The 18,241-nt window shown below is 40.7% G+C and overlaps 1 protein-coding gene across 9 annotated transcripts in view; it reads left to right on the top strand.

Moving 5' to 3' along the window:
• Positions 1-18,241, top strand: part of SLC23A2 (solute carrier family 23 member 2) — a 135,946-nt gene that overhangs the window by 9,366 nt on the left and 108,339 nt on the right. For 6 of the 9 annotated variants that reach the window (XM_045445222.1, XM_045445229.1, XM_045445228.1 and 3 more), the window contains exon 2: positions 17,587-17,710. The exons of 1 other annotated variant lie outside the window; for it this stretch is intronic. The gene's annotated coding sequence lies outside the window, so the exon portion shown is untranslated. The remainder of the gene's footprint in view (positions 1-17,586; positions 17,711-18,241) is intronic. 2 more of the 9 variants (XM_045445226.1, XM_045445219.1) reach the window with 1 other exon arrangement.

Raw genomic sequence — 18,241 nt, 5'->3', positions numbered from 1 at the left:
TCAGTGGTGGCTCCCCATGCTTCTCTCCCCTCAGCCTCTGGCAACCACTAACCTACACTATTTCTATGGATTTGCTTTATCTGGATACTTCATATAAATGGAATCCTACCTATGTGTCCTTTTGTGATTGTTTTTTAGCATGTTTTTATGGTTTATCCATGTTGTGGCATGTATCACTGCTGTATTGTTTACTAGTTAGTTGATGGACATCTGGGGTGTTCCTGCATTGTAGCTGTTATGAATAATGCTTCTGTGAATGTTCCTGTACAGGTTTTTGTGTGATCATGTTTCAGTTCTTTTGGATAAATATCAAAGGGTGGAAGTACTGGGTTGTACGGTGATTCTGTGTTCAACATCTTCAGGAACTAACAAACTTTTCCAAAGTAGGTGGGTCGGCAGTCTGACAGTTGTCATTTCTCCACATCCTCACCAACACTTGTCATTGTCTCTTTGATTATACTCATTCTGTTGGGTTTGAAGTGTTACCTCATTGTGGATCTTATTTGCATTTCCCTAATAACTAATGAGGTGGAGCATCTTTTCATGTGCTTATTGGCCATTTATACGTCCTCTGTAGAGAAATGTCTGTCAAATCCTTTGCCCACTTTTTAATTGGGTCATTATCATTTTATTAATAGGTTTTAGGTACCAGTCTCTTACCTGATATATAATTTGTAAATTTCCCCCGTTTTATGGATTGTCCTTTTACTTTGTGTTTCTGTCCTTTTGAAACACAAAAGTTTTTAATTCTGGTTGGAGTCTCACTTATTTTTTTTTTTTATTTTTTTTATTTTTTTACTGTCATATCTAAGAAACCATTGCCTAAACCCAAATCACAAAGTCACAAAGATTTACCATTTCTTGTATGTTACCCCTATATTTTCTAAGAGTTTTATTTAATTAATTAATTAATTTATTTAAAGTTACCTCTACACCTGATGTGGGTTTTGAACTCAGGAACCTGAAATCAAGAGTCACATGCCCTTCTGACTGAGCCAGCCAGGTGCCCCTAAGAATTTTATCTTTTATTATTTAATGTTTGTTTATTTTCGAAAGCAAGCAGGGGAGGGGCGAAAAGAGAGGGAGACAGAGGGTATGAAGCGGGCTCTGCATCGAAAGCATAGAGCCCGATGCGGGACTCAACTCCTGAACTGTGAAATCATGACCTGAGCTAAAGTTGGACGCTTAACTGAGCCGCCCAGGTACCCCAAGAGTTTTATCTTCTGGATTTAGATCTTTGATCACTTTTGAGTTAATTTTTGTGTAGGGGTCCAACTTCATTCACTTATGGTGATTTCCAGTTCTCTCAGCACCATTTGTTGAAAAGACCATTCTTTCCTCATTGAATTGTCCTGGCACCGTTGAAAACCACCTGACCATGAATGTTAAGGTTTATTCTGTATTCTCCATTCTGCCCCCATAGATCTGTCTGTCCATCCTTCTACCAGCATGTCTTAATTAGTATAGGTTTGTATTTAGTTTTGAAATTAGAAAACGCGAGTCCTCCAGTTTTGTTCTTTTTCAAGACTGTTTTGGCTATTCTGAGTCGTTTGCATTTTTATTTGAATTTTAGGATTCGTTTGTCAATTTTTGCCAGGAAGGCAGATGGGATTTTGATAAGTGATTGCATTGAATCTGTAGATCAGTCTGGGTAGTATTGCCAAGAACTACATATTTTTAACAGAAAAATTTCATGAGATAATATCTGTTTGCACTAGGAGCATGTATCCAGATATTCTAGCCTATCTAGTCCATTCCAGTTTTTAATTTTGTTCATGGGTTTATTATCTATTATTTGAAAAACCTGCTTCAAGTCAATGGTTCTCAACCTTGACAGCAAATTGGAATCATCCAGAGTACTTTATATCCACGTGGTCTCATCCCAGAGGCTGAGGTGCCCTTGATCAGGAGTCCAGCCTGAGTGTTGAGATTAAGAGAAAAAATTCTCCCAGGTGATTCCAGTGTGAAGCCAGGGTTGAGAACCATTGCAGTAAGAGAACTGAAGTGCATATAGATACCCCTTTTAAAGCCTGTGCATAGTTGGCTGAACATATTACGGGATGGGAATGTGCATACTATAGCTGCAGAGCCACATGCGTGAAACATTTGGTCACTTAGGTGAGGAATGTGTTAGGTCTGTGTACTTTTTCTTAATCTGCTCGCTAACATTGTCCTCTGGAGAAATGAAATCATTTTGCTTTGGACTTCTGGGTGTGGGTAGTTGTCTCTGGTCTGTATAGAGAGCAAGAATAGAGCAGTCCTGGAGAGGGTCATTTCTCAGGAATTTTTGTGTCTTTTGCCTTTGGATATGGACTGATCTGAGAAGAATATGGAGGAAATGCACAGCTATTTTAGGGATTGTCCCTTAAAGAACACTGAAGCTCTTGGTGAGAATTATTTCTTGGTTGGAAGCGTATGGTCAGAATTACTGAAAAGCCATCTGAAGTGGAACTGGTGTCCTGTCTTAGAATATTAAGGGAAATTAGGACTGTGGTGAAAACACTTACACACAAACTAGCTTATTTTACTCATTTGAATTTTTTTCTGGTTTATTTGAAAGTAAAATTTTCTTGTTTGTGTACTTATAAGCGCACATGCATAGTTGTATTTTAAAGTAGAGATACGGGGCCTTTTTAAACCAATTTCTTTTTTTATTTAGCAATGTACTTTAGGCATATGACTAAATCATTAAATAGCCCTTTAAAACATGGCTTTTAACAGCTCATTTGTGCTGAATGCATCATGTTTTATTTGACAAATCCTTCTATTGTTGGGCATTTAGCTTATGAGCCGTTTTTTTGCTGTGGGGAACATAATACAATAGTGAACAGCCTTGTATGGAAATCTGTGTGCATTTTTCAGATTATTTCTTTAGACTACTTTTTGGAAGGGACATCATTTGCATTTTTTAAGGCTTTGTTACATACATAAGATGCATCCAGGTTAACGGACTGGGAATTATTGCCATAGTTGAACATTCCTGTTCTCTTTCCTTTTCTTTTTTCTTTCTTACCAATTTGGCCGGAGAATAGAATCATTGTTTATTCTGCTTTTCTTTGATAACTTGGAGTTTGAACACTTCTTCGTTAGGTTTTGGGCCATTTGTATTTTGTTTGGCTTATTTATTTCCTTTACCAATTTTTCTAGTTTTGTGTTCATCTTTTTCCTGGTGATTTATAGCAGTTCTTTTTACAACCAGGATATTAGCACTTTAATTAATGTTGCAAATATGTTTCCCATTTTGTCTTGTAATTTTATGATACGTTCAAGAAGTTTTACTTGTAGATCATTTTGGGGGCTTCCGTTTTCAAAATAAAAATCTCATTTTTCAGACTTGAAAGTTTCAAATGAAATATTTTTCTTGAAGATGAATAAAAATCTGTCAGGATGTGATTTTGCCTAAAATAAGTTTTTTAGATTTCACATCTGCCTGTCAAAGTATGAGGAGAATAATCAGCTGAATTTTAACAAGTTAAAAATGAACTTGGAGATTTTTCAACATCCTGGTCCCAGTAAATGAGAACTTTAAGTGGGATCACCTGGCAGTTGGGTGCTGTTATTCTAAACAGCCAGAAAGTGGGGCTAGATGTCACTTAGGAGCTTTCCACTCAAATTAAAAAATATTTCGACACTTTTGGTGGTTAGTGCTTTTTCCCTTTGGGTATGTATGATGTCTGTTTGGGGTTGATGGAGCTCCTGTGCTTTAATTCCTTACTTTTAAAGTCCAGTACTATTAAAAAATTGAGACTTTTGCATCATACTTAAATAATAGCCTCAAGTGACTCTTTCTAATTATATCCTTTAGGCTTTTTCCAAAATACGACTTCCTTTGTATTCCAGGTCTCTGGAAACACTTGTCCTAACTAGTTTGTAGTGTTAGTCTTGTTAACCCGTGGAGTTGTGGGCAGAAAGTTAATAACCTGTGGCAAGGGCTCAGAGCAGGTGCTGGGTGCGTTCTGTGCCTCCCCACAGTTTCTACTGAGAAGTGAGACTGGTTTGGGATCTGTTCTGCTTCTCTCTGGGCCTGTGTCTCTGCTTCCCTTCTGTGCCCCTTACTGCCCTTGGCTGGTGGGTCTGTGGGATTTCTCATTTACCTTTTGTGTTCGTTCTCCCACCCACCTTTATTGAGCACCATCTTGGGCAGGGTACTGAGGCACACCTGGGAAGAAGTAGCCTGGCTGGGACCTTGGCGTCACCATCTCCACAGGTCTTCCCTGGTTCTGAGTTCAGGATTCTGACCCTGATTTACTTTAATCTGATTACAGGCATTATCTGTTATCATTCTTAGACACTTTGGAGAAGTTTTAGGGAGTTTTGGAATTAGCTTTGGGGTTAGCAAGGTTCCTGGAGAACCTTGTCATCCCTCTTCACCCACACTCCTGGTTCTGTCCCCAAATTATTCCTGTCTTCCACAGTGATGCGGCCCCAGAAATGGGTACAGGATGGGAGGAGCGATAGCAGGGGAGTCCCTTTGAGCGGTCAAGGCTGGGTGGCTTAAGGAACACCCGGCACCAACAGGCAGAGAATAGGGGGTTTCAGAGAGAGGTTGGGTCATTAGAAGATACAGGCACATCCAGTCTGAAGGGAAGCTTTGGGGTAAGCTTTTCAGTGTAACTCCACTGTACTTGTTCACGCACTAAGGCACAGTTTATTAGGGGAAAATGGAACCGTTTGTGTTAGCTGAGCTTGACTTATTACCACTGATAATCGTCATTGGGCTGTGTTTTTAATTTGGTCATTTTGCCGGGAACATAGATCAGACATTGCTCCTTAGATCTTTGGGTAATTAGGAAGATTGGCAAGCCTCCATTCTTCTTGAATGAAGTCATTATTATCCTATTTGTAATATGGGATTAAATATGTTAAGTGAAAGGCATTTTTAATTTTTTTTAAAGACAGTTGCAACTTAAGCTTGTGGGCAAAATTATCTTGTTTTGTATGTGTATTCTTGAATTTCAAGCTTTTTTTTTTTTTCTTTTCCCTAATCACAAATACATGTTCATTAGTAATGTAAAACAGAAAAGCATAAAGAAATAAGACCTCGAGGCGCCTGGGTGGCTCAGTCGGTTGAGTGTCCTACTTCGGCTCAGGTCATGATCTCACGGTCCGTGAGTTCGAGCCCCGCTTCGGGCTCTGTGCTGACGACCCAGAGCCTGGAGTCTGTTTCAGATTCTGTGTCTCACTCTCTGCCCCTCCCCTGTTCATGCTCTGTCTCTCTCTGTCTCAAAAATAACTAAACGTTAAAGAAAAAAAGAAAGAAGACCTCACATGCAATCTGACACCCAGGGAGGATCACTGTTAATATTTAGGGAGAGTATTTAGACTGCCTGGTTTACCACATAAGTGTAGTTTTTATATAAAAATGGGGTATGTTCTGACCTCCTCCCCCCCCCCCCCCAACCTTAGTAATAGAGCATGGCTGTTTTCCTGAATGGCTGTGTAGTGTTTTATTATTAAGCATTTTCTTGTCATCATTTAGTTAGCCAGCCCTTAAATATTGGGCATTTACTTGTTCTACAACTAAAGTGACTATAATTGTACTCACTAGGTATTTTCTTAGAGCAGTGATTTTATTGTATATACATTTTTAAAGGGATGGATGTCAAACATTTTAAAATGATTTTGACCAAAAACATCTAGCTGAAAATGAAGGCGAATATTTCTCTGATCTTGGAATGACGAGGGACTTCCTAAGCCTGAAAGTATTAGAAGCAATTGCAAAAAGATGTTAGATTTGACTTTAGAGAGATTAAAAAAAAAAAAAAATCCTTTATTTCAAGTGACAGGAAAAAGCAGTCATTTATTTTTTTCTGGGGAAAATGTTTGCAACATGGCAAAGGGTTAATTAATGTCCTTAATTTGTTAAGGAGCTCTTACAAATGAATAAGAAAAAAAAGGAAGCCTACTGAAAAAGTGGACAAAAGGCACTTTACAGTTCATAAGAGAACTATAGATACATGGATCAAAGAAATCAAGATTGAAACCAGATGTCATTCTTTGCATGTCAAATTTGCAAACGTTAAAAAAAAAAATCTAGGACTGGCAAATGAAGTTAACATACAGTTTTCTTCTCTTGTGCTTTCTTTGTTAGCTTGTCAGTTTTCCCAGAAGGAGTTGGGAAGGTTTCCCATTTCCTATTTCTTTACCAGGAAGGATAGGATATAACTGGCCTGTGAATTTTGTATGAGCCTGGCACCTTTTTCAAGTCTAGGTCTTTGCTTTTTTAATTTTGTCAATTCGTTTACTGTTATTCAGGCTTAAAATTTTTTTTTTCCTAAAAAAATTGTCCATTTCATTTAGATTTTGGGGTACATACATGTGCTTCCTTTGTTAAGTCCTTTAAAAAATACAAATTCCATGTAGAAGCATGAAGGGTATGTAGTATCTTGTGTTGGCTCTTGCTTTCAGAAGATACTCGCTGTCCTGTTCCACAGGTATTTTAATTTTCATTGAAGAGGTTTTTTTCTTTTTTGAATTAAGTAGGTAGGTATTTTGTCAGCTTTTTTGGCGTTTACTAAATTGACAAAGTGATTTGGTTGCTTAGTTTCTGGCCTGTGAATGGTACTGGCCCCCAGGGCTATATCCTTCCTGCTTCTAAAGTATTAACATCCTTTTTTAAGGAAATGCTAAAATATAGAGATGACAGTTATATGAATATGGATGTTATTCCCCCTCCCCCAATTTTTTGGATTTTTTTTTTCCTCTGTGAAATCAAAGCCTGAAAATCATAGCTTTTAGTACCTTTGCACGCCCCAATTAAGAGTGTAGAGAAGCCCTGTGAATGTTTTCTTGTGCGTTCACAGTGGCCTTTGTGGGGGACAGTCAGGTGGTGCGTCATTGAGCTCCCAAGTGACGTTTCCTCTGAGCTGCTCACAGGGCCCCGGGCTTTGATCTCAGCCCTGTAACCTTGCGTGCAAAGGGCAGGTCTTCATGTCGAGTGTGGTGGCACACGAAGGGGAGGGGTGCTGGCTGGCGCCAGGACAGAAGTTCAAGGATGCGCCCTGATAACTCAGTCTTGTTTCTGTTCGGCTCCTCCTGCTTAATTCCCCTCTCAAAAATATATTTGTATTTTTCCAATATTAAAACTTATGACCCAATTCTGTGTTTTGGTCTCTGATAGTCGTCCAGTGAAGTAGAAAGCCAGTCCTTCCAGACACTGGTTGTACTAATCAGCTTAAAAAATACTTTCCAAAAACAAATCTTCATGGGGTCATAGTACTTGCACTCGCCCTTCTATAATTTTTCTCTTGATTTCCAGCTAAAGTGATTTTGTTAATTGCAGCTTTGCCCTCATGGAAGCTTTCTTCTTGCTTTTTTTTTTATTTTTAGCGTTTTAAAGGATTTACAAAAGAGGCATACACGTGTTGGAAAATAATTCTAACTTGTCAGAATTGGATAAAGCAAATTTTGAAAGTCACACAGCCTCTTTTACCCCCTATACTTCAAGGCAGTTTGATCTTTATTCTTTCCAGCCCTTTCTTATGTCCACAAATATGTTCTGTATAATTACACTTTTAATAAAAATGGGATTATACTATACATATTGTGGAACTTGCATTTCTCAAAGGACAAAATATATAATTTCAGTTTAACCAAAAATAAGCTGTTCTTTTAAAGCTTTTCTTTTGTTACTTTTTTTCTGTTATTTCCATTCTTTCTCTTCTTGCCTAATCTTCATTGATGGAAGTTGCCTTTGTGCTTCCCTTCTGACTCTAAATTTTTAATAAACATAGCTTAAAATAGATTTGTGGTTATGAAGATTTTATTTTGGGCAATAAATTACCTTGTTTTTCCTCTTTGAATGCAAAATGTTTTAGCAAGAGAAAAATAACTTCTCCATTCATATTCTAATCAATTAAAATAAGTAGTAATTTTTTTGTTCCAAACAGCAAAAGACCAATGTTTAGTTTCTGAAATTAAAAAAATAGGATCACTGGAGGCTTATTGAAGGCTGGATGGTACAAGTCTGATGGCATTTGTGTTGCTTATCTACCTCTAGAAGATCAGTGATTGTGATGCTAACTTGCTCCAAAACACACTGTGGAGTTGGAAGATTCACAACATTCAAAAAAAAATTGACTCACAGCTAACTTTTTCTCCCATCCAAGTACTAACCAGGCCCGACCCTGCTTAGCTTCCGAGATAAGACGAGATCGGGCGCGTTCAGGGTGGCATGTCCGTAGACACAGCTAACTTTTTCTAACAAAAAGAACTTGTTGGTATCTGGGTAAACTGTCATCACCTGTGTAATATTAGTTTTAAGTTTGTTTATTTTGAGAGAGGGAGTCGGGGGAGGCAGAGAGAGGAAGCGGGAGAGAATCCCAAGCAAGCTCCACATTGTCAGCACAGAGCCTGATGTCAGGGCTCGAACTCATGAACCGCGAGATCATGAGCTGAAATCAAGAGTCGGACGCTCAACCAACTCAGCCACCCAGGCACCCTTGTATTTTTCTTTATAATGGAGGGCCAGGCTGGTGACTGGTGCCTTGCCAGCTGTTTCAGAGATAGCTCCCCAGGTCAGGCTCTGGGTTCTTTTTTATTGTGATGCCTCTGCATAGGTACAAGAGTATAAAAAACACATTCATTTAATAAACAAAATGAATATCTGTGTACCTATTGATAACCCAGCCTAAAAAGTGGAATGTGACCCAGCTTTTTTATAAGCATCCTTCCGATGTATATTAATACATTTGTAAGACACTTTAAAAGAAGGTGATTTTTTTTTTTTTTTTAAATTTTTTTTTTCAACGTTTATTTATTTTTGGGACAGAGAGAGAGCATGAACGGGGGAGGGGCAGAGAGAGAGGGAGACACAGAATTGGAAACAGGCTCCAGGCTCTGAGCCATCGCCCAGAGCCCGACGCGGGGCTCGAACTCACGGACCGCGAGATCGTGACCTGGCTGAAGTCGGACGCTTAACCGACTGCGCCACCCAGGCGCCCCAAGAAGGTGATTTTTAAGAAATCAAATTGTCTCTTCTGTTTTCCCTATTAAAAACAGCATCAGCAGTTTATTCTAGTGGCGGCACTGAAAGCAATGTAGAGTTATAAAGGTGAGGGCTCCGTTGTCATGGGTGTAATGGGCTCTGACCCCTACTGTCATCTATCTTAGAAGCTCCAGGACCCAGACCAGGCCTTTCCCTTCTTGGGTTCTTACTTGTAAAGTGTGGACCCAGTAGTTCAGAGGGTGGTTATGAAGATAATTGCACAGGTATGATGTGTTAATCTTAAAAATAAAAGTTACGTTACCGGCAAAAATGGATATATTCTGGAATAACCAAGACTTGCAACTTTGGACATGCAAGCTATGCCCAGCAGATAAAGGAGGAAAAGGTTATTTTACAGAGAAACAAGAGGAAGGTGGGAGTTGTTTTGAAAAATCCATTGGAGAAAAGTGGGAATCCAGGGTCATAAGAGTTTGTCATTGTCTGAGTCCCAGGGGGGTGGTTAGTTTTTTTGTTTTTTTGTTTTTTCGTTTTTGTTTTTTTTTTTAATGGGAGATGCAGTGTACATCTTTCCCTGTTGGGGTCTGTTATTGATGATTCTTTCCTGTTGAGATTCTTCTGTTGGGGGCTGTAATTGACAGTTCTTCCTGCAATTGACATTCAGTGGTACTGGCTCCCTTTCTAGCCTCCTGACTCCACTTTATTGAGTTTCCCTTTATAAATTTTCACATTTTCCCCCTTTTGATCATGATCTTTCTCCAAAAGCATTGCTGATCAAGAGTCTGATTTTTCTAATTCTTTTGTCCCTCAGTTCTAGGAAAGACCTTTCCTGGGTATAATGTCCCACGCTGGGGGGAAATTATTTGGATTGGAAATCTAAGGTCACGTTTGAGTAACAAGGAGGAGGAGCAGGGAGAACAATCAGGTACCTCCTACTTCTAGTCCATATTTAGCACGATTGTAAGTGTTGGAGATCATCTCTTCTTGGGTACATTGTTAGAAAAGTTTGACAGGCAGCAAGTATGGAATCAAAAGTAACGTGACAATTCCAAATTGTGTGGTGGTTCTAAAACAGGATCCTAGATCTGAAAGTAGCCAACTAAAAATATTCATTGGCACTCATTCCAGTTTAGGGGAGAAAAGATCCCCCTCCAGAGGCAAACCCAGAGTCCTGTATGCAGATGAGGAGTCACCCGTTGAGCAGTCATGAAAGCAGAATAGTGAGATTCTGAGAATTAACCGAGTACATTTGGGAAGATACAGTGCAGGTATACATGAAGCAGCAGTTGGTGGGCTTTTTGCAAAACAACAAAACTTCAAAGACATTTTAAAACAGTATTGTTATCTCAAGAAAACTGTTCTAACCAAATGTGTCAATAGTACAGTAAAACTGAAAATCAGAAACCACGGGTTTTGGAAAAGAATCCAGAGTCGGTTAACAATAGTCCAAATGAAAAAGAGAGACTTTGTATCCTGAGCCTTCTACCAGACCTGGCTTCTTGAGGAAGCTGTCTCCTCAGATGTTGTCTGCTTCAATACAGGGAAATCTTTACTTTCAGGTCATCAGATGGTGTGTAGGTCCACTCAGTTTGCTTTCTTTAGACATGTCCATGAATCTAAGAGTCTATTCCCTGGAGTTTGGCAGCAGAAGGGTTGGTTAGCAGTACGTAAGAGGGGCCTTTCCAGTGAAGTTGAAGAGACTCTTTCTGGAGGTGTCTTTTCTAATAGATAAAATCTCCAGTTGCAAGTGTGATGCTTTTCTTTTTTTTTTAATTTTGATTATAAAAATTATAAATTTTTTTATATTATAAAAAATTTATATTATAAAAATTATAAATAATTAATTATTTATTTATTTTGAGAGAGAATGTGAGCAAGGGAGGGGCAGAGAGGGAGGAAGAGAGGGAGAATCCCAAGCAGGCTCCCCACTGGCAGCACAGAGCCTGATGTGGGGCTCTAACTCACAAACTGTGAGATCATCACCTGAGCTGAGACCAAGATTCGAATGCCTAACCGAGCCACCCAGGCATTAAGGTGTGATACTTGTCTTCATCTCTCAAGAGTGCATGGTGAAATTGCTCTATCAGTCTTCTGGTTATTTTTAGTAGGAGCAGTTAGGCCTTTACAATATTGAAGTATATCTTTTTTGTGTGTGTGTTTATTTTTGAGAGAGAGAGAGAGAGAGAGAGAGAGAGAAAGAGAGAGTGCGAGAGAGGGAGGGAGGGAGACACAGAATCCGAAGCAGGATCCAGGCTCTGAGCTGACAGGCTCTGAGCTGTCAGCTCAGAGCCAGACACAGGGCTTGAACTCACAAACTGTAAGATCATGACTTGAGCCAAAGTCGGACACTAAACTGACTGAGCCACCCAGGCGTCCCCGAAGTGTATCTTTATTAATTGTGGGTCAAAGGAGTCAGGGGCCAAGTGCATTGGACCTTCTCTGACTATCTCAAAGGGTAAAAGTCTGTGAGTTCCGAAGGGGTGAATCTGAGTTAAGAACGGCCAGTGGGAATGCTTTAGGCCAAGATGATATGGGAGGTCTCTATAAATTTTGCTGATTGAGTATTAATAGTGTCCTTAGTGCATTTGACCAACCTGAGGATTGAGAATGGTATTGCCCAGTGAGTATTGTAAAACTGGTGAAACAGTACAGACTTATTCAAGCACCTGGTGAAATGGGTTCCTTGAGGACTATGAAGTTAATGAGGGCTTCTCCACATTGGTATAATTTTTTCTTTAATTTTTTTTTTTTTTACATTTATTTATTTTTGAGAGACAGAGTGCAAGTGGGGGAGGGGCAGAGAGAGAAGACACAGAATCCGAAGCAGGCTCCAGGTGCTGAGCAAGCTGTCAGCACAGAGCCTGATGGAGGGCTTGAACCCACGGAACATGAGATCATGACCTGAGCCGAAGTCGTACACTCAACCGACTGAGCTACCTAGGTGTCCTGTTATAATTTTTTCTAGCAAAATTTTATCTACACAAGTAGCAGTGGTCTGTCTACAAGAGAGCTTTGGTCCAGTGAGAAGACCTACAAACCATTACTAAAACATACTTAAATCCATGAGATGGGGGTAGCTGTATGAAATACATTTACCAAAACTTGAATGGCCCCTTAGGTAATTTAAAATGAGCGGTGTGAGCACTTTTTTCTGCGTTGTGTTTTGGATGCATGGGACAAGTGGGGTAGACACTTTTTGTAGCTTTATTTCCCCACCAATATTGGTCCATAAACTCGGCCAGATTATTTGGTCTAACCCACAGTTCTTTTTATCAAACCAACAGTGATTAGGTTCCCAGTATTTTTCCTTTTCTGGAGCCAGTTACTGGGCGTTTCTGGTCAGTTTTTCAAAATATTCATTTGGGAGAATATCCCTTTGGACTGTGACAGAGGTTTGGCTCTTGATTGCTTTGAGAGCAGTGCTTTGGTGGAAATATCAGCGAGGTGGTTTCCTTTGGCCTCCAGAGAGTGGAGTCTAGAATGCTGAGGAACTTTAATAAAAGAGTATCTGGCCAAAGTGTGGCATTTGATAAAATTTGGACATAGGAACCATTTAAAATTTTATCCCCATTGGAGGTGAGAGCACCTCATTGTTGGGTACCATTCCAGAGTCCTGAGCTACCTCAAAGGTATATCAGCTATGAGTATAAATGTTTGTGGTTTTACCTTTGGCCAAGGTACAAGTATAGAACTTGGCCTATTGGGCTGAGATAGAGAAAGGTAAAAGTGCTGCCTCGGTGGCTTCAAAAGGAGTCATTCCCAGCACAGGATTTGCCATTTTCATCCTTTAAGTAAGAACCATCGGGACACCATAAAAAATCTGCATCGGTTAGAGGAGGTTCCTATAAACAGTCACAGGGAGTCAAGAGGTGATCTATCCGTCTGAAGCAGTTGTGAGTGGTCTCTGCCAGGGAGGAGGGAGAATAGCAGGGTTAAGGTTCTTGCAGTGAGGAGGAGTTATATGAGGAACAGTTAGGGGGATCTCCTGGGTGAATGCAGTGGTGAGGATTTAGGGGGGCTTCTCTGTACGCGGCACAAGTGTGCTTAGAGGGAGGCCTGTGACCCTTCACGGGCCTTAACTAGAAGGGCAGTGGCAGGAATGGCCCTGAGGCAAGGAGCTGCCGTGGGCTGCTCTAGTGCTTGGTTCTAAGACCCCAAGGGTCAATGATGGTCCCCCATGTTTTCAGGCAAGTACTCCAAGGGCATTTTCTTCCCTCTCACAAACAATAAGAAAAGGGGAGTTGATAATTAGGATCTCTGAGGGCAAGAGGCTTTATTAGACTTTTCTTTATGAAGTCTCCGAAGCTAGGTCTTCTCATTCTTTCCAAATGATGCAGTCAGGTTTGTCAGTTTTTAGTAAAGCCTATAGAGCTTGAGCTGTAAGAGAGAAGTTTGGAATCCCAATTTCGACAGTAGACAGCCAGTTCAAGAAAACTTTGTAATTGGCATTTAGTTGTAGGTTTTGGGAAGTTCAGGATGCCACGAAAGCTACCTGGATCTAAGTGTAGGCCTTGTTCTGAAATCAGGTGCCCTCAGATGAACTTTAGCTTGAGCAAACTGCAATTTTTCTTTAAAGACTTTGTCCTTTTAAGGCCAAAAGTTTTAACAGGTGAATGCTGTCTCCTGTGAAGAGGTTTGAGAAAGGGAGCAGAGAAGCAAATCATCTACATGTTGTAACCAACCAGAGCCTGCAGAAGATTTTATATCTTCCAGATCAGCTTTTAAGGTTTGTAAAAAGTTAAGAAGGACTCTCTCTGTAACTCTGGAGCATTACTGTCCAGGTATAGTACTGTTCTTCCCAAATGAAAGCAAAAAGATAATGGTTATCCCTGTCAACTGGATAGTAGAAGTGCACTGTATAGAACAATTATAGTGAAAACTTTGCTTTCAGTGGGGATGGATGTCAGTGTGTGGGGGTTAGGAACAATGGGGTGCCAAGGGATAGTGTTATTTATTGCTCTGAGGTCCTGGACTAACCTCCATCCTTAGCCACTGGGTCTTCTGACAGATAAAATGGGGGTATCACAGGGACTAGTGCAGGGGATAAAAAGGCCCTGAGTCTCTGGTCTCCTATTATGGGCTTGATGTCTTAAAGGGCTTTTTTACTTATAGGGTATTAGCTCTGGGGAGAGGTGTTGAAGGATCTGTTTGAATCTTGATGGGAGGTGCACTGTGAATTCTGCCAGTATCAGTTGGGGAATCTGCCCATAAAGAGGATGGTAGCTGATCTAATAGGGATAAATGATCAGTGTCCCCAGACTCTATTATAGTGCCATCAGGGATGTTGAAGGGTCATTTAATTCATGTGGTTGGCGGTTTTGATTCTATAATTATTTCTTTTTTCTGGGAGAAATTCTGGCATGATACTTTCCTAAGAAATCTTGGCCCAGTAAATGAATGGGGTAGAGAAACTTAAGGAGGTAGGTGAGGATGGGAATCTCAACAGGCTTAAACAAATGGGAGCAGGTGCAGAGACAGGAACCTGTTGAGGTTTATGAGAGACCCCCTCTATTTGAATTGTTTTCATGCTCTGAGACAGGACCTGCTTTTTAGGAGTGGTGTTGAGCCCCGAGAATGCAGCTCTGGGGTCACCAAGACAAAGAGATTCATTCTCAGTCGGGAGAGTATTTTTTCCAAGCCAGTTAACGGGGAGAAGTGGGAAGAGCCCTTGTAGGTCCTCAGAGTCCCATCACTGGGAATTAGGAGGACAGTGGAAAGGCTGGCTAGAGGGCTGAAGGCTTCTGGAATGCTTATGTTTGTAACAGTCTTTTTTTTTTTTTTTTTTTTTCCTAGTGCCCTGGCCCTTTGCAGTGATAGCAGAAAGCCAGGGGGTTTTGTTCTGTTTAGGGACCTTCATTTGCCAGAGTCGAAAACTGAGAATATTAGTGGTCTTTCTTTGAGGTGACTCCTCTAGCATGTGGGTGTGCTGGTTTGCCGAGCTAGCTAATTCTGGAGTGGGCACAGTTTCCCATTCCATGCTGGTCCTTTAACCAGAAGATCCTGGTTCAGCCTGTTAGTAAATGCAGTTAATGCTACCCATTTGGATTCAGCCTCTAAAGGAAGACCAGAATCTTTTTGAAAGATCATTTGGAGTTGATTATAATGGTCGTGAACAGGTTGATCGGGCTTTTTTGTGAAGCCTGAATTTTGTTCCAATCAACAGTCTTAGGAAATCTACTGTAATTGCTCAATGGAGATTTCCAGCGAGTGTTCTAGCATCTTGCCAAAAGTTAGGGTTAATTCTCTGAATCCTTTAGGCTGTTCTTATGGGATTAGTTTCATCCCGTGTTAGGCCTGGTCCTCACCAACAAGCACATGGGCTGACTGATACAGATCTGAGAAAGCAGGGTGGTTAAGTTGGAGTAACTATGTTAAATTCTCCAGCAAACGTGGGTCCTGAGTCACTTTCGGAAACTCTTCAACTCTGGCTCGCAGTTTGGCCTTGGTCCAGGGAACATAAGTTTGGGGTTTTTTCAGATCCAGAAGACTTAATTTTAAAGGAGCAGTTTTCTTAGATTCAGGAAAGAAGGGAGAGGGGAGAGGTTCAGAGAAAAAAGTTAAGTGAAGGTGGGGACTGAACACAAGACAGCTGCTGTACATCCTGAGACCTAGAAGACAGGAAGGGAAGAAAGAGGCCTCAGGAGCCCTTTCTTTCCTTTGTTTGTCTCTGTTAGTCTAGAAATTGTATTTTGCAGAGAGGCAATTTTAGATTCCTTATAGCTTCAGAATTCCAAAGCTTCACAATCCCAAAGTAGGCATCCCATTCAGTTTTGACAATTTTAGAGCCATGGCTATCCAATTTACTTTTTTTTTTTTTTTTTTTTTTTAATGTTTGTTTATTTTTGAGAAAGAGACACACACAGTGTGTGAGCAGGGGAGGGTCAGAGAGAGAGGGAGACACAATTAGAAGCAGGCTCCAGGCTCCGGGCTATCAGCACAGAGCCCGACGCGGTGCTCAAACTCACAAATTGTGAGATCATGACCTGAGCCGAAGTCAGTCACTTAACTGACTGACTGAGCCACTCAGGCGGCGCTGTCCAATTTACTTTTGATGAAGAGTAAGTTGGGAGAGATGGCGAGTTCCCTGCAATGGCCATTGGAGTTTTAAACTACTGTGTGCGTGAAGAGGAACTGACCAGGGTGCCAGAAGAGGGGTCACCCTCAAAACATCTTGATGACTGGGATCCCACTTCTTAGCGGTTTATTTTGGTTTGTCTGTCTTTTCTAGAGCAGGAAAGAAAGATTCCTAAACGGTATGATCAATCTGGTTCTAAAAGGAATCCGAGCAAAGGCCAGCTCTGTTCCGGTAGGCACAGCCCTGTTAGTGAGAAGTTGGGCCAAGGACTAGCAGTTTTATTAGGAATGGCCTAGTTCTTAAGAGGAGTCGGACCAAAGGCCAAACGAGTGTTCTTATAAAGGACCAAGCCTTAAAACAGATTCTGAATAATTCCTGGAGAGCTTAAAACACAAGAGTGGAGCTCAAAATCCAGAAGAAGAATTTTAGGGTGGGCAAGAAAGCAGTGAGCTCTGTGGGTATGGGTGCATATTTGCTCACTAGCCTTGGATTTGTTGGTGGTCTTCTGGATCCCACCAAATAATGTTAACCTTAAAAACAAGTTATTTTAGGGGCACCTGTGTGGCTCGGTCGGTTAAGCATCCCACTGTTGATCTCAGTTCAGGTCATTATCTCACAGTTCGTGGGTTCAAGCCCTGTGTTGGGCTTTGCGCTGACATGACAGCCTTGGGATTCTCTCCTTCTCTGTCTTCCCCTCCCCTGCTTTCTCTCTCTCTAAATATAAATAAATTTAAAAATAAATCTTAAAAAAAAAAGTTATTTTACCAACAAAAATGGGTTTATTTGGGAGTAACCAAGAATTACAACTCCTGGGCATTAAGCTATAACAAAGCCATAGGCAAGTCCAACAAAGAAGAAGGTTATCTTACGGAGAAGGAGAAAATTGGGAGGAGTTGTTTTGAACAAAGCCCATTGGAGGAGAATACTAATTCAGGCTAATGGTTTGCCATTGGCTGAGTTGCAAGGGTAGCCAGTTTCTTGTAGAGCTGCAGTCTATATCTTTCTCTGTCGAGGCCTGTCATTGATGATTCTTTCCTGTAGAGATTGTTCTGTTGGGGTCTGTGATGACAATTTCCTGTAATTGACCGATTGGTAGTGGCTTCCCTCTTCTAGCTTCCCTTAGTCTCTTCCCCACTCCACTTTAGTGAGGCTTCCCTTTATTAATTTTAAGAAGTGTGTAGTACAGTGCTTGGCACATATTGAATACTAGAGAAGTTTTTTTGTCTTTTTTTTTTGGAAATTGAGATCTTATTCTAGGGAATATGGAGTTTAAAAGGAAAAAACCCCCAACTAAGTACAAAATTGCTTTTTCCAGATACTCTAAAATACCATCTCCCAACACATTTTGTGCAAATGGAGAGCCAATTTTGAAGGGATTGAAGGTTCAGCTTGTGCTTCTGCCTGGGGATGGGCTGGGGACTCCTAGATGCTCCTTAAGAATGAGGGAGCAACAGAGCAAGTTCTAGGATTGGGCAGAGCTGAATGAGAAGTAGATTCCATTCATGCAGAGTGCCTCCTGCTAGGTTTATTATTACTCTGTTTTTATTGATCATCTGTTTTTCTCTAGCTAGGTCTTGACTCTGCCAACCCGGATCCTCCTGTGGTTTTGAGCTTGGACTTCAGCACCGGGAAATGTAGCTCAGCAGCTTGTAACGGAAAGCATATGGACAGGTTCACGTCACGGCATTTAGGTGCGTCTGAAACCTAATCTTTTTCGTTCTGCATTTCATGATGCAGTTGTGCTGACAGCCCTTTAGTGTTAGAATTCATTTGTGCTTGACCTCGCCCTTTGTACATGTCACCAAAGGTCTAAATGCAATCCTGGGAATAATTAATTGGTTAATGCTAATGATAAGGTAATGGGCTGTTGTAGGCCAAATTCCTTGTTAAGTAGATTAAAGTAGAAAATAGGCAAAGTCTTGCCATATACAGGTAATGAAGTAAGTATTTTCTTTTTCCTTTACATGCTTTTGGCTTTTTTAAATCAGCAAACTTTTGAATACCTATTGCCTTTGAGGCTCCATGTCTGGGTCACAGGTCTGAACCCCGGGGGTAAAGAGATTGAAGACCTGTTCCTTCTTTTTCAAGCATTCTTCAATTTAAGTAGTGAGACTAAATAAGCACATTTACACTGCATTTCCTCCCATGCTCTCCTGTCCCAAGGCTTGATGGGTATTTTGGTTATTTAAAATTTTTTGCTATTGCAAACAATATTGCAGTGA

Source organism: Leopardus geoffroyi, chromosome A3, assembly GCF_018350155.1.
Source record: "Leopardus geoffroyi isolate Oge1 chromosome A3, O.geoffroyi_Oge1_pat1.0, whole genome shotgun sequence".
NCBI classification, from domain to species: Eukaryota; Metazoa; Chordata; class Mammalia; order Carnivora; family Felidae; genus Leopardus; species Leopardus geoffroyi.
This window is presented reverse-complemented; position numbering and strand designations above follow the sequence as displayed.